Source organism: Haliotis asinina, unplaced genomic scaffold (assembly GCF_037392515.1).
Source record: "Haliotis asinina isolate JCU_RB_2024 unplaced genomic scaffold, JCU_Hal_asi_v2 scaffold_108, whole genome shotgun sequence".
In the NCBI taxonomy this organism is placed as follows: Eukaryota; Metazoa; Mollusca; class Gastropoda; order Lepetellida; family Haliotidae; genus Haliotis; species Haliotis asinina.
The window spans coordinates 1-14663 of NW_027133972.1; the positions used below are offsets into that span (position 1 = coordinate 1).

Here is a 14663-nt window from a genome sequence, read left to right on the forward strand (position 1 = left end):
TTTCAAAATATTCACCTCCAAAATTACACGCACGAAAACACGCAATTTCGGACCACGGGCGAGGGCCACGGCCAAAATGACCTTCTTTGTGGTGAAATACGACAATTTGTGTCAAGGCAGCAAAATGTGTAAATAACCTTATTTATTTCTTTGAAGAAACAGCGCTTGCGCTAAAACGTCGGGCCGACGTAGGAAAAACGTCCTGCAGCTAGGGCCATGAGCCTGTGGATCGGCGCTTAATGAACGAGGCGTGGGGACAGCAATTGGAAGAGTTTCTGCAGTCCCGACTTTGAGAAAGTCGCGCCCAGACAAGCGTGAAAAAAAAAACACAGCAACTGACCGCGTGGACTAAATCCACTAAACTTAAATACATTTCACGTATCAAAACAATGTTAGGGTAGGTGAATTTTAGTTAGAAATGTTGTTTTAATTAAGAAATGGAATGAAAGTTAAACAAACTTTGAAATTTCAATGTAAACTGACCCGGGAGAAACGCGCCGAGGCTTCTGGTACTTCCTTACCACTTGAAAACACTTTCTAGGGTTAGCTGGCGCTTAAGACGTGTGTTATCGACGGGGCAGAATGTGGTTGTGAGGGTGTGATTGTCTACGACGTAATTTCCGGCGTGCGACATCATGGCCGACGTCCTTGGATACGGGGACACAAAACAACTGCAAGTGGAAAATAAATCACTTTGAGGAACTTCCCGGGCTTGGTTTGGACGGAGTACAATGTGGTTGAGTGGATGGGTCCATTTCTACAGTTTGGCTGTGGTTGCATGGTGCCTCCAGTGAAACGGACGCGCGAAAAGGGAGGGGACGGCGCAAAGTGAGATGAAAAAAGTGAAATGAAATGTGAAAAAGAGAGGGCTAAGTTAAGGGTTCTATTTTTTAATTTGTATTATGAGTGGTGGGCCATTCCCGGAGGTACTGCAATACCGGGTCAACCCGTGATGAGGGCGGAGCAAGCTCCGTGGCACCTCATCCCGTTGCAAAAATCAGTTTAATATCGATGTCTCCAATAGGAGACGTATCAGATATTAAGCTGATAAGAACAGATACTACACTTTGATCTTAGCCAAAAGGCCGAGAAGCGATGCCGGTTGTCGGCTTGCGCCGGCAAAATACCTCTATACCCACAGCATCTCATTAAGGGGCTGGATATTTACATTCCCTCTTTCAAAATATTCACCTCCAAAATTACACGCACGAAAACACGCAATTTCGGACCACGGGCGAGGGCCACGGCCAAAATGACCTTCTTTGTGGTGAAATACGACAATTTGTGTCAAGGCAGCAAAATGTGTAAATAACCTTATTTATTTCTTTGAAGAAACAGCGCTTGCGCTAAAACGTCGGGCCGACGTAGGAAAAACGTCCTGCAGCTAGGGCCATGAGCCTGTGGATCGGCGCTTAATGAACGAGGCGTGGGGAGACAGCAATTGGAAGAGTTTCTGCAGTCCCGACTTTGAGAAAGTCGCGCCCAGACAAGCGTGAAAAAAAAAACACAGCAACTGACCGCGTGGACTAAATCCACTAAACTTAAATACATTTCACGTATCAAAACAATGTTAGGGTAGGTGAATTTTAGTTAGAAATGTTGTTTTAATTAAGAAATGGAATGAAAGTTAAACAAACTTTGAAATTTCAATGTAAACTGACCCGGGAGAAACGCGCCGAGGCTTCTGGTACTTCCTTACCACTTGAAAACACTTTCTAGGGTTAGCTGGCGCTTAAGACGTGTGTTATCGACGGGGCAGAATGTGGTTGTGAGGGTGTGATTGTCTACGACGTAATTTCCGGCGTGCGACATCATGGCCGACGTCCTTGGATACGGGGACACAAAACAACTGCAAGTGGAAAATAAATCACTTTGAGGAACTTCCCGGGGCTTGGTTTGGACGGAGTACAATGTGGTTGAGTGGATGGGTCCATTTCTACAGTTTGGCTGTGGTTGCATGGTGCCTCCAGTGAAACGGACGCGCGAAAAGGGAGGGGACGGCGCAAAGTGAGATGAAAAAAGTGAAATGAAATGTGAAAAAGAGAGGGCTAAGTTAAGGGTTCTATTTTTTAATTTGTATTATGAGTGGTGGGCCATTCCCGGAGGTACTGCAATACCGGGTCAACCCGTGATGAGGGCGGAGCAAGCTCCGTGGCACCTCATCCCGTTGCAAAAATCAGTTTAATATCGATGTCTCCAATAGGAGACGTATCAGATATTAAGCTGATAAGAACAGATACTACACTTTGATCTTAGCCAAAAGGCCGAGAAGCGATGCCGGTTGTCGGCTTGCGCCGGCAAAATACCTCTATACCCACAGCATCTCATTAAGGGGCTGGATATTTACATTCCCTCTTTCAAAATATTCACCTCCAAAATTACACGCACGAAAACACGCAATTTCGGACCACGGGCGAGGGCCACGGCCAAAATGACCTTCTTTGTGGTGAAATACGACAATTTGTGTCAAGGCAGCAAAATGTGTAAATAACCTTATTTATTTCTTTGAAGAAACAGCGCTTGCGCTAAAACGTCGGGCCGACGTAGGAAAAACGTCCTGCAGCTAGGGCCATGAGCCTGTGGATCGGCGCTTAATGAACGAGGCGTGGGGACAGCAATTGGAAGAGTTTCTGCAGTCCCGACTTTGAGAAAGTCGCGCCCAGACAAGCGTGAAAAAAAAAACACAGCAACTGACCGCGTGGACTAAATCCACTAAACTTAAATACATTTCACGTATCAAAACAATGTTAGGGTAGGTGAATTTTAGTTAGAAATGTTGTTTTAATTAAGAAATGGAATGAAAGTTAAACAAACTTTGAAATTTCAATGTAAACTGACCCGGGAGAAACGCGCCGAGGCTTCTGGTACTTCCTTACCACTTGAAAACACTTTCTAGGGTTAGCTGGCGCTTAAGACGTGTGTTATCGACGGGGCAGAATGTGGTTGTGAGGGTGTGATTGTCTACGACGTAATTTCCGGCGTGCGACATCATGGCCGACGTCCTTGGATACGGGGACACAAAACAACTGCAAGTGGAAAATAAATCACTTTGAGGAACTTCCCGGGGCTTGGTTTGGACGGAGTACAATGTGGTTGAGTGGATGGGTCCATTTCTACAGTTTGGCTGTGGTTGCATGGTGCCTCCAGTGAAACGGACGCGCGAAAAGGGAGGGGACGGCGCAAAGTGAGATGAAAAAAGTGAAATGAAATGTGAAAAAGAGAGGGCTAAGTTAAGGGTTCTATTTTTTAATTTGTATTATGAGTGGTGGGCCATTCCCGGAGGTACTGCAATACCGGGTCAACCCGTGATGAGGGCGGAGCAAGCTCCGTGGCACCTCATCCCGTTGCAAAAATCAGTTTAATATCGATGTCTCCAATAGGAGACGTATCAGATATTAAGCTGATAAGAACAGATACTACACTTTGATCTTAGCCAAAAGGCCGAGAAGCGATGCCGGTTGTCGGCTTGCGCCGGCAAAATACCTCTATACCCACAGCATCTCATTAAGGGGCTGGATATTTACATTCCCTCTTTCAAAATATTCACCTCCAAAATTACACGCACGAAAACACGCAATTTCGGACCACGGGCGAGGGCCACGGCCAAAATGACCTTCTTTGTGGTGAAATACGACAATTTGTGTCAAGGCAGCAAAATGTGTAAATAACCTTATTTATTTCTTTGAAGAAACAGCGCTTGCGCTAAAACGTCGGGCCGACGTAGGAAAAACGTCCTGCAGCTAGGGCCATGAGCCTGTGGATCGGCGCTTAATGAACGAGGCGTGGGGACAGCAATTGGAAGAGTTTCTGCAGTCCCGACTTTGAGAAAGTCGCGCCCAGACAAGCGTGAAAAAAAAAAACACAGCAACTGACCGCGTGGACTAAATCCACTAAACTTAAATACATTTCACGTATCAAAACAATGTTAGGGTAGGTGAATTTTAGTTAGAAATGTTGTTTTAATTAAGAAATGGAATGAAAGTTAAACAAACTTTGAAATTTCAATGTAAACTGACCCGGGAGAAACGCGCCGAGGCTTCTGGTACTTCCTTACCACTTGAAAACACTTTCTAGGGTTAGCTGGCGCTTAAGACGTGTGTTATCGACGGGGCAGAATGTGGTTGTGAGGGTGTGATTGTCTACGACGTAATTTCCGGCGTGCGACATCATGGCCGACGTCCTTGGATACGGGGACACAAAACAACTGCAAGTGGAAAATAAATCACTTTGAGGAACTTCCCGGGGCTTGGTTTGGACGGAGTACAATGTGGTTGAGTGGATGGGTCCATTTCTACAGTTTGGCTGTGGTTGCATGGTGCCTCCAGTGAAACGGACGCGCGAAAAGGGAGGGGACGGCGCAAAGTGAGATGAAAAAAGTGAAATGAAATGTGAAAAAGAGAGGGCTAAGTTAAGGGTTCTATTTTTTAATTTGTATTATGAGTGGTGGGCCATTCCCGGAGGTACTGCAATACCGGGTCAACCCGTGATGAGGGCGGAGCAAGCTCCGTGGCACCTCATCCCGTTGCAAAAATCAGTTTAATATCGATGTCTCCAATAGGAGACGTATCAGATATTAAGCTGATAAGAACAGATACTACACTTTGATCTTAGCCAAAAGGCCGAGAAGCGATGCCGGTTGTCGGCTTGCGCCGGCAAAATACCTCTATACCCACAGCATCTCATTAAGGGGCTGGATATTTACATTCCCTCTTTCAAAATATTCACCTCCAAAATTACACGCACGAAAACACGCAATTTCGGACCACGGGCGAGGGCCACGGCCAAAATGACCTTCTTTGTGGTGAAATACGACAATTTGTGTCAAGGCAGCAAAATGTGTAAATAACCTTATTTATTTCTTTGAAGAAACAGCGCTTGCGCTAAAACGTCGGGCCGACGTAGGAAAAACGTCCTGCAGCTAGGGCCATGAGCCTGTGGATCGGCGCTTAATGAACGAGGCGTGGGGACAGCAATTGGAAGAGTTTCTGCAGTCCCGACTTTGAGAAAGTCGCGCCCAGACAAGCGTGAAAAAAAAAACACAGCAACTGACCGCGTGGACTAAATCCACTAAACTTAAATACATTTCACGTATCAAAACAATGTTAGGGTAGGTGAATTTTAGTTAGAAATGTTGTTTTAATTAAGAAATGGAATGAAAGTTAAACAAACTTTGAAATTTCAATGTAAACTGACCCGGGAGAAACGCGCCGAGGCTTCTGGTACTTCCTTACCACTTGAAAACACTTTCTAGGGTTAGCTGGCGCTTAAGACGTGTGTTATCGACGGGGCAGAATGTGGTTGTGAGGGTGTGATTGTCTACGACGTAATTTCCGGCGTGCGACATCATGGCCGACGTCCTTGGATACGGGGACACAAAACAACTGCAAGTGGAAAATAAATCACTTTGAGGAACTTCCCGGGGCTTGGTTTGGACGGAGTACAATGTGGTTGAGTGGATGGGTCCATTTCTACAGTTTGGCTGTGGTTGCATGGTGCCTCCAGTGAAACGGACGCGCGAAAAGGGAGGGGACGGCGCAAAGTGAGATGAAAAAAGTGAAATGAAATGTGAAAAAGAGAGGGCTAAGTTAAGGGTTCTATTTTTTAATTTGTATTATGAGTGGTGGGCCATTCCCGGAGGTACTGCAATACCGGGTCAACCCGTGATGAGGGCGGAGCAAGCTCCGTGGCACCTCATCCCGTTGCAAAAATCAGTTTAATATCGATGTCTCCAATAGGAGACGTATCAGATATTAAGCTGATAAGAACAGATACTACACTTTGATCTTAGCCAAAAGGCCGAGAAGCGATGCCGGTTGTCGGCTTGCGCCGGCAAAATACCTCTATACCCACAGCATCTCATTAAGGGGCTGGATATTTACATTCCCTCTTTCAAAATATTCACCTCCAAAATTACACGCACGAAAACACGCAATTTCGGACCACGGGCGAGGGCCACGGCCAAAATGACCTTCTTTGTGGTGAAATACGACAATTTGTGTCAAGGCAGCAAAATGTGTAAATAACCTTATTTATTTCTTTGAAGAAACAGCGCTTGCGCTAAAACGTCGGGCCGACGTAGGAAAAACGTCCTGCAGCTAGGGCCATGAGCCTGTGGATCGGCGCTTAATGAACGAGGCGTGGGGACAGCAATTGGAAGAGTTTCTGCAGTCCCGACTTTGAGAAAGTCGCGCCCAGACAAGCGTGAAAAAAAAAACACAGCAACTGACCGCGTGGACTAAATCCACTAAACTTAAATACATTTCACGTATCAAAACAATGTTAGGGTAGGTGAATTTTAGTTAGAAATGTTGTTTTAATTAAGAAATGGAATGAAAGTTAAACAAACTTTGAAATTTCAATGTAAACTGACCCGGGAGAAACGCGCCGAGGCTTCTGGTACTTCCTTACCACTTGAAAACACTTTCTAGGGTTAGCTGGCGCTTAAGACGTGTGTTATCGACGGGGCAGAATGTGGTTGTGAGGGTGTGATTGTCTACGACGTAATTTCCGGCGTGCGACATCATGGCCGACGTCCTTGGATACGGGGACACAAAACAACTGCAAGTGGAAAATAAATCACTTTGAGGAACTTCCCGGGGCTTGGTTTGGACGGAGTACAATGTGGTTGAGTGGATGGGTCCATTTCTACAGTTTGGCTGTGGTTGCATGGTGCCTCCAGTGAAACGGACGCGCGAAAAGGGAGGGGACGGCGCAAAGTGAGATGAAAAAAGTGAAATGAAATGTGAAAAAGAGAGGGCTAAGTTAAGGGTTCTATTTTTTAATTTGTATTATGAGTGGTGGGCCATTCCCGGAGGTACTGCAATACCGGGTCAACCCGTGATGAGGGCGGAGCAAGCTCCGTGGCACCTCATCCCGTTGCAAAAATCAGTTTAATATCGATGTCTCCAATAGGAGACGTATCAGATATTAAGCTGATAAGAACAGATACTACACTTTGATCTTAGCCAAAAGGCCGAGAAGCGATGCCGGTTGTCGGCTTGCGCCGGCAAAATACCTCTATACCCACAGCATCTCATTAAGGGGCTGGATATTTACATTCCCTCTTTCAAAATATTCACCTCCAAAATTACACGCACGAAAACACGCAATTTCGGACCACGGGCGAGGGCCACGGCCAAAATGACCTTCTTTGTGGTGAAATACGACAATTTGTGTCAAGGCAGCAAAATGTGTAAATAACCTTATTTATTTCTTTGAAGAAACAGCGCTTGCGCTAAAACGTCGGGCCGACGTAGGAAAAACGTCCTGCAGCTAGGGCCATGAGCCTGTGGATCGGCGCTTAATGAACGAGGCGTGGGGACAGCAATTGGAAGAGTTTCTGCAGTCCCGACTTTGAGAAAGTCGCGCCCAGACAAGCGTGAAAAAAAAAACACAGCAACTGACCGCGTGGACTAAATCCACTAAACTTAAATACATTTCACGTATCAAAACAATGTTAGGGTAGGTGAATTTTAGTTAGAAATGTTGTTTTAATTAAGAAATGGAATGAAAGTTAAACAAACTTTGAAATTTCAATGTAAACTGACCCGGGAGAAACGCGCCGAGGCTTCTGGTACTTCCTTACCACTTGAAAACACTTTCTAGGGTTAGCTGGCGCTTAAGACGTGTGTTATCGACGGGGCAGAATGTGGTTGTGAGGGTGTGATTGTCTACGACGTAATTTCCGGCGTGCGACATCATGGCCGACGTCCTTGGATACGGGGACACAAAACAACTGCAAGTGGAAAATAAATCACTTTGAGGAACTTCCCGGGGCTTGGTTTGGACGGAGTACAATGTGGTTGAGTGGATGGGTCCATTTCTACAGTTTGGCTGTGGTTGCATGGTGCCTCCAGTGAAACGGACGCGCGAAAAGGGAGGGGACGGCGCAAAGTGAGATGAAAAAAGTGAAATGAAATGTGAAAAAGAGAGGGCTAAGTTAAGGGTTCTATTTTTTAATTTGTATTATGAGTGGTGGGCCATTCCCGGAGGTACTGCAATACCGGGTCAACCCGTGATGAGGGCGGAGCAAGCTCCGTGGCACCTCATCCCGTTGCAAAAATCAGTTTAATATCGATGTCTCCAATAGGAGACGTATCAGATATTAAGCTGATAAGAACAGATACTACACTTTGATCTTAGCCAAAAGGCCGAGAAGCGATGCCGGTTGTCGGCTTGCGCCGGCAAAATACCTCTATACCCACAGCATCTCATTAAGGGGCTGGATATTTACATTCCCTCTTTCAAAATATTCACCTCCAAAATTACACGCACGAAAACACGCAATTTCGGACCACGGGCGAGGGCCACGGCCAAAATGACCTTCTTTGTGGTGAAATACGACAATTTGTGTCAAGGCAGCAAAATGTGTAAATAACCTTATTTATTTCTTTGAAGAAACAGCGCTTGCGCTAAAACGTCGGGCCGACGTAGGAAAAACGTCCTGCAGCTAGGGCCATGAGCCTGTGGATCGGCGCTTAATGAACGAGGCGTGGGGACAGCAATTGGAAGAGTTTCTGCAGTCCCGACTTTGAGAAAGTCGCGCCCAGACAAGCGTGAAAAAAAAACACAGCAACTGACCGCGTGGACTAAATCCACTAAACTTAAATACATTTCACGTATCAAAACAATGTTAGGGTAGGTGAATTTTAGTTAGAAATGTTGTTTTAATTAAGAAATGGAATGAAAGTTAAACAAACTTTGAAATTTCAATGTAAACTGACCCGGGAGAAACGCGCCGAGGCTTCTGGTACTTCCTTACCACTTGAAAACACTTTCTAGGGTTAGCTGGCGCTTAAGACGTGTGTTATCGACGGGGCAGAATGTGGTTGTGAGGGTGTGATTGTCTACGACGTAATTTCCGGCGTGCGACATCATGGCCGACGTCCTTGGATACGGGGACACAAAACAACTGCAAGTGGAAAATAAATCACTTTGAGGAACTTCCCGGGGCTTGGTTTGGACGGAGTACAATGTGGTTGAGTGGATGGGTCCATTTCTACAGTTTGGCTGTGGTTGCATGGTGCCTCCAGTGAAACGGACGCGCGAAAAGGGAGGGGACGGCGCAAAGTGAGATGAAAAAAGTGAAATGAAATGTGAAAAAGAGAGGGCTAAGTTAAGGGTTCTATTTTTTAATTTGTATTATGAGTGGTGGGCCATTCCCGGAGGTACTGCAATACCGGGTCAACCCGTGATGAGGGCGGAGCAAGCTCCGTGGCACCTCATCCCGTTGCAAAAATCAGTTTAATATCGATGTCTCCAATAGGAGACGTATCAGATATTAAGCTGATAAGAACAGATACTACACTTTGATCTTAGCCAAAAGGCCGAGAAGCGATGCCGGTTGTCGGCTTGCGCCGGCAAAATACCTCTATACCCACAGCATCTCATTAAGGGGCTGGATATTTACATTCCCTCTTTCAAAATATTCACCTCCAAAATTACACGCACGAAAACACGCAATTTCGGACCACGGGCGAGGGCCACGGCCAAAATGACCTTCTTTGTGGTGAAATACGACAATTTGTGTCAAGGCAGCAAAATGTGTAAATAACCTTATTTATTTCTTTGAAGAAACAGCGCTTGCGCTAAAACGTCGGGCCGACGTAGGAAAAACGTCCTGCAGCTAGGGCCATGAGCCTGTGGATCGGCGCTTAATGAACGAGGCGTGGGGACAGCAATTGGAAGAGTTTCTGCAGTCCCGACTTTGAGAAAGTCGCGCCCAGACAAGCGTGAAAAAAAAAACACAGCAACTGACCGCGTGGACTAAATCCACTAAACTTAAATACATTTCACGTATCAAAACAATGTTAGGGTAGGTGAATTTTAGTTAGAAATGTTGTTTTAATTAAGAAATGGAATGAAAGTTAAACAAACTTTGAAATTTCAATGTAAACTGACCCGGGAGAAACGCGCCGAGGCTTCTGGTACTTCCTTACCACTTGAAAACACTTTCTAGGGTTAGCTGGCGCTTAAGACGTGTGTTATCGACGGGGCAGAATGTGGTTGTGAGGGTGTGATTGTCTACGACGTAATTTCCGGCGTGCGACATCATGGCCGACGTCCTTGGATACGGGGACACAAAACAACTGCAAGTGGAAAATAAATCACTTTGAGGAACTTCCCGGGGCTTGGTTTGGACGGAGTACAATGTGGTTGAGTGGATGGGTCCATTTCTACAGTTTGGCTGTGGTTGCATGGTGCCTCCAGTGAAACGGACGCGCGAAAAGGGAGGGGACGGCGCAAAGTGAGATGAAAAAAGTGAAATGAAATGTGAAAAAGAGAGGGCTAAGTTAAGGGTTCTATTTTTTAATTTGTATTATGAGTGGTGGGCCATTCCCGGAGGTACTGCAATACCGGGTCAACCCGTGATGAGGGCGGAGCAAGCTCCGTGGCACCTCATCCCGTTGCAAAAATCAGTTTAATATCGATGTCTCCAATAGGAGACGTATCAGATATTAAGCTGATAAGAACAGATACTACACTTTGATCTTAGCCAAAAGGCCGAGAAGCGATGCCGGTTGTCGGCTTGCGCCGGCAAAATACCTCTATACCCACAGCATCTCATTAAGGGGCTGGATATTTACATTCCCTCTTTCAAAATATTCACCTCCAAAATTACACGCACGAAAACACGCAATTTCGGACCACGGGCGAGGGCCACGGCCAAAATGACCTTCTTTGTGGTGAAATACGACAATTTGTGTCAAGGCAGCAAAATGTGTAAATAACCTTATTTATTTCTTTGAAGAAACAGCGCTTGCGCTAAAACGTCGGGCCGACGTAGGAAAAACGTCCTGCAGCTAGGGCCATGAGCCTGTGGATCGGCGCTTAATGAACGAGGCGTGGGGACAGCAATTGGAAGAGTTTCTGCAGTCCCGACTTTGAGAAAGTCGCGCCCAGACAAGCGTGAAAAAAAAAACACAGCAACTGACCGCGTGGACTAAATCCACTAAACTTAAATACATTTCACGTATCAAAACAATGTTAGGGTAGGTGAATTTTAGTTAGAAATGTTGTTTTAATTAAGAAATGGAATGAAAGTTAAACAAACTTTGAAATTTCAATGTAAACTGACCCGGGAGAAACGCGCCGAGGCTTCTGGTACTTCCTTACCACTTGAAAACACTTTCTAGGGTTAGCTGGCGCTTAAGACGTGTGTTATCGACGGGGCAGAATGTGGTTGTGAGGGTGTGATTGTCTACGACGTAATTTCCGGCGTGCGACATCATGGCCGACGTCCTTGGATACGGGGACACAAAACAACTGCAAGTGGAAAATAAATCACTTTGAGGAACTTCCCGGGGCTTGGTTTGGACGGAGTACAATGTGGTTGAGTGGATGGGTCCATTTCTACAGTTTGGCTGTGGTTGCATGGTGCCTCCAGTGAAACGGACGCGCGAAAAGGGAGGGGACGGCGCAAAGTGAGATGAAAAAAGTGAAATGAAATGTGAAAAAGAGAGGGCTAAGTTAAGGGTTCTATTTTTTAATTTGTATTATGAGTGGTGGGCCATTCCCGGAGGTACTGCAATACCGGGTCAACCCGTGATGAGGGCGGAGCAAGCTCCGTGGCACCTCATCCCGTTGCAAAAATCAGTTTAATATCGATGTCTCCAATAGGAGACGTATCAGATATTAAGCTGATAAGAACAGATACTACACTTTGATCTTAGCCAAAAGGCCGAGAAGCGATGCCGGTTGTCGGCTTGCGCCGGCAAAATACCTCTATACCCACAGCATCTCATTAAGGGGCTGGATATTTACATTCCCTCTTTCAAAATATTCACCTCCAAAATTACACGCACGAAAACACGCAATTTCGGACCACGGGCGAGGGCCACGGCCAAAATGACCTTCTTTGTGGTGAAATACGACAATTTGTGTCAAGGCAGCAAAATGTGTAAATAACCTTATTTATTTCTTTGAAGAAACAGCGCTTGCGCTAAAACGTCGGGCCGACGTAGGAAAAACGTCCTGCAGCTAGGGCCATGAGCCTGTGGATCGGCGCTTAATGAACGAGGCGTGGGGACAGCAATTGGAAGAGTTTCTGCAGTCCCGACTTTGAGAAAGTCGCGCCCAGACAAGCGTGAAAAAAAAAACACAGCAACTGACCGCGTGGACTAAATCCACTAAACTTAAATACATTTCACGTATCAAAACAATGTTAGGGTAGGTGAATTTTAGTTAGAAATGTTGTTTTAATTAAGAAATGGAATGAAAGTTAAACAAACTTTGAAATTTCAATGTAAACTGACCCGGGAGAAACGCGCCGAGGCTTCTGGTACTTCCTTACCACTTGAAAACACTTTCTAGGGTTAGCTGGCGCTTAAGACGTGTGTTATCGACGGGGCAGAATGTGGTTGTGAGGGTGTGATTGTCTACGACGTAATTTCCGGCGTGCGACATCATGGCCGACGTCCTTGGATACGGGGACACAAAACAACTGCAAGTGGAAAATAAATCACTTTGAGGAACTTCCCGGGGCTTGGTTTGGACGGAGTACAATGTGGTTGAGTGGATGGGTCCATTTCTACAGTTTGGCTGTGGTTGCATGGTGCCTCCAGTGAAACGGACGCGCGAAAAGGGAGGGGACGGCGCAAAGTGAGATGAAAAAAGTGAAATGAAATGTGAAAAAGAGAGGGCTAAGTTAAGGGTTCTATTTTTTAATTTGTATTATGAGTGGTGGGCCATTCCCGGAGGTACTGCAATACCGGGTCAACCCGTGATGAGGGCGGAGCAAGCTCCGTGGCACCTCATCCCGTTGCAAAAATCAGTTTAATATCGATGTCTCCAATAGGAGACGTATCAGATATTAAGCTGATAAGAACAGATACTACACTTTGATCTTAGCCAAAAGGCCGAGAAGCGATGCCGGTTGTCGGCTTGCGCCGGCAAAATACCTCTATACCCACAGCATCTCATTAAGGGGCTGGATATTTACATTCCCTCTTTCAAAATATTCACCTCCAAAATTACACGCACGAAAACACGCAATTTCGGACCACGGGCGAGGGCCACGGCCAAAATGACCTTCTTTGTGGTGAAATACGACAATTTGTGTCAAGGCAGCAAAATGTGTAAATAACCTTATTTATTTCTTTGAAGAAACAGCGCTTGCGCTAAAACGTCGGGCCGACGTAGGAAAAACGTCCTGCAGCTAGGGCCATGAGCCTGTGGATCGGCGCTTAATGAACGAGGCGTGGGGACAGCAATTGGAAGAGTTTCTGCAGTCCCGACTTTGAGAAAGTCGCGCCCAGACAAGCGTGAAAAAAAAAACACAGCAACTGACCGCGTGGACTAAATCCACTAAACTTAAATACATTTCACGTATCAAAACAATGTTAGGGTAGGTGAATTTTAGTTAGAAATGTTGTTTTAATTAAGAAATGGAATGAAAGTTAAACAAACTTTGAAATTTCAATGTAAACTGACCCGGGAGAAACGCGCCGAGGCTTCTGGTACTTCCTTACCACTTGAAAACACTTTCTAGGGTTAGCTGGCGCTTAAGACGTGTGTTATCGACGGGGCAGAATGTGGTTGTGAGGGTGTGATTGTCTACGACGTAATTTCCGGCGTGCGACATCATGGCCGACGTCCTTGGATACGGGGACACAAAACAACTGCAAGTGGAAAATAAATCACTTTGAGGAACTTCCCGGGGCTTGGTTTGGACGGAGTACAATGTGGTTGAGTGGATGGGTCCATTTCTACAGTTTGGCTGTGGTTGCATGGTGCCTCCAGTGAAACGGACGCGCGAAAAGGGAGGGGACGGCGCAAAGTGAGATGAAAAAAGTGAAATGAAATGTGAAAAAGAGAGGGCTAAGTTAAGGGTTCTATTTTTTAATTTGTATTATGAGTGGTGGGCCATTCCCGGAGGTACTGCAATACCGGGTCAACCCGTGATGAGGGCGGAGCAAGCTCCGTGGCACCTCATCCCGTTGCAAAAATCAGTTTAATATCGATGTCTCCAATAGGAGACGTATCAGATATTAAGCTGATAAGAACAGATACTACACTTTGATCTTAGCCAAAAGGCCGAGAAGCGATGCCGGTTGTCGGCTTGCGCCGGCAAAATACCTCTATACCCACAGCATCTCATTAAGGGGCTGGATATTTACATTCCCTCTTTCAAAATATTCACCTCCAAAATTACACGCACGAAAACACGCAATTTCGGACCACGGGCGAGGGCCACGGCCAAAATGACCTTCTTTGTGGTGAAATACGACAATTTGTGTCAAGGCAGCAAAATGTGTAAATAACCTTATTTATTTCTTTGAAGAAACAGCGCTTGCGCTAAAACGTCGGGCCGACGTAGGAAAAACGTCCTGCAGCTAGGGCCATGAGCCTGTGGATCGGCGCTTAATGAACGAGGCGTGGGGACAGCAATTGGAAGAGTTTCTGCAGTCCCGACTTTGAGAAAGTCGCGCCCAGACAAGCGTGAAAAAAAAAACACAGCAACTGACCGCGTGGACTAAATCCACTAAACTTAAATACATTTCACGTATCAAAACAATGTTAGGGTAGGTGAATTTTAGTTAGAAATGTTGTTTTAATTAAGAAATGGAATGAAAGTTAAACAAACTTTGAAATTTCAATGTAAACTGACCCGGGAGAAACGCGCCGAGGCTTCTGGTACTTCCTTACCACTTGAAAACACTTTC

General features: G+C 45.8%; 12 non-coding genes across 12 annotated transcripts; all 12 read right to left on the reverse strand.

Annotated features, from left to right (window-relative positions):
* Positions 1-904: 904 nt before the first annotated feature.
* Positions 905-1097, reverse strand: LOC137271152 (U2 spliceosomal RNA). The gene has a single exon (XR_010955741.1). It is a non-coding gene; the product is annotated as a U2 spliceosomal RNA (small nuclear RNA).
* Positions 1098-2083: 986 nt separating this feature from the next.
* Positions 2084-2276, reverse strand: LOC137271164 (U2 spliceosomal RNA). The gene has a single exon (XR_010955752.1). It is a non-coding gene; the product is annotated as a U2 spliceosomal RNA (small nuclear RNA).
* A 984-nt stretch (positions 2277-3260) lies between these two features.
* LOC137271176 (U2 spliceosomal RNA) lies at positions 3261-3453 on the reverse strand. The gene has a single exon (XR_010955763.1). It is a non-coding gene; the product is annotated as a U2 spliceosomal RNA (small nuclear RNA).
* Positions 3454-4438: 985 nt separating this feature from the next.
* On the reverse strand, positions 4439-4631 carry LOC137271180 (U2 spliceosomal RNA). The gene has a single exon (XR_010955765.1). It is a non-coding gene; the product is annotated as a U2 spliceosomal RNA (small nuclear RNA).
* A 984-nt stretch (positions 4632-5615) lies between these two features.
* Positions 5616-5808, reverse strand: LOC137271181 (U2 spliceosomal RNA). Its single transcript, XR_010955766.1, has one exon. It is a non-coding gene; the product is annotated as a U2 spliceosomal RNA (small nuclear RNA).
* A 984-nt stretch (positions 5809-6792) lies between these two features.
* Positions 6793-6985, reverse strand: LOC137271153 (U2 spliceosomal RNA). The gene has a single exon (XR_010955742.1). It is a non-coding gene; the product is annotated as a U2 spliceosomal RNA (small nuclear RNA).
* Positions 6986-7969: 984 nt separating this feature from the next.
* On the reverse strand, positions 7970-8162 carry LOC137271154 (U2 spliceosomal RNA). Its single transcript, XR_010955743.1, has one exon. It is a non-coding gene; the product is annotated as a U2 spliceosomal RNA (small nuclear RNA).
* Positions 8163-9145: 983 nt separating this feature from the next.
* On the reverse strand, positions 9146-9338 carry LOC137271155 (U2 spliceosomal RNA). Its single transcript, XR_010955744.1, has one exon. It is a non-coding gene; the product is annotated as a U2 spliceosomal RNA (small nuclear RNA).
* Positions 9339-10322: 984 nt separating this feature from the next.
* LOC137271156 (U2 spliceosomal RNA) lies at positions 10323-10515 on the reverse strand. Its single transcript, XR_010955745.1, has one exon. It is a non-coding gene; the product is annotated as a U2 spliceosomal RNA (small nuclear RNA).
* A 984-nt stretch (positions 10516-11499) lies between these two features.
* Positions 11500-11692, reverse strand: LOC137271158 (U2 spliceosomal RNA). The gene has a single exon (XR_010955746.1). It is a non-coding gene; the product is annotated as a U2 spliceosomal RNA (small nuclear RNA).
* Positions 11693-12676: 984 nt separating this feature from the next.
* Positions 12677-12869, reverse strand: LOC137271159 (U2 spliceosomal RNA). The gene has a single exon (XR_010955747.1). It is a non-coding gene; the product is annotated as a U2 spliceosomal RNA (small nuclear RNA).
* A 984-nt stretch (positions 12870-13853) lies between these two features.
* On the reverse strand, positions 13854-14046 carry LOC137271160 (U2 spliceosomal RNA). The gene has a single exon (XR_010955748.1). It is a non-coding gene; the product is annotated as a U2 spliceosomal RNA (small nuclear RNA).
* Between the last annotated feature and the right edge of the window lie 617 nt (positions 14047-14663).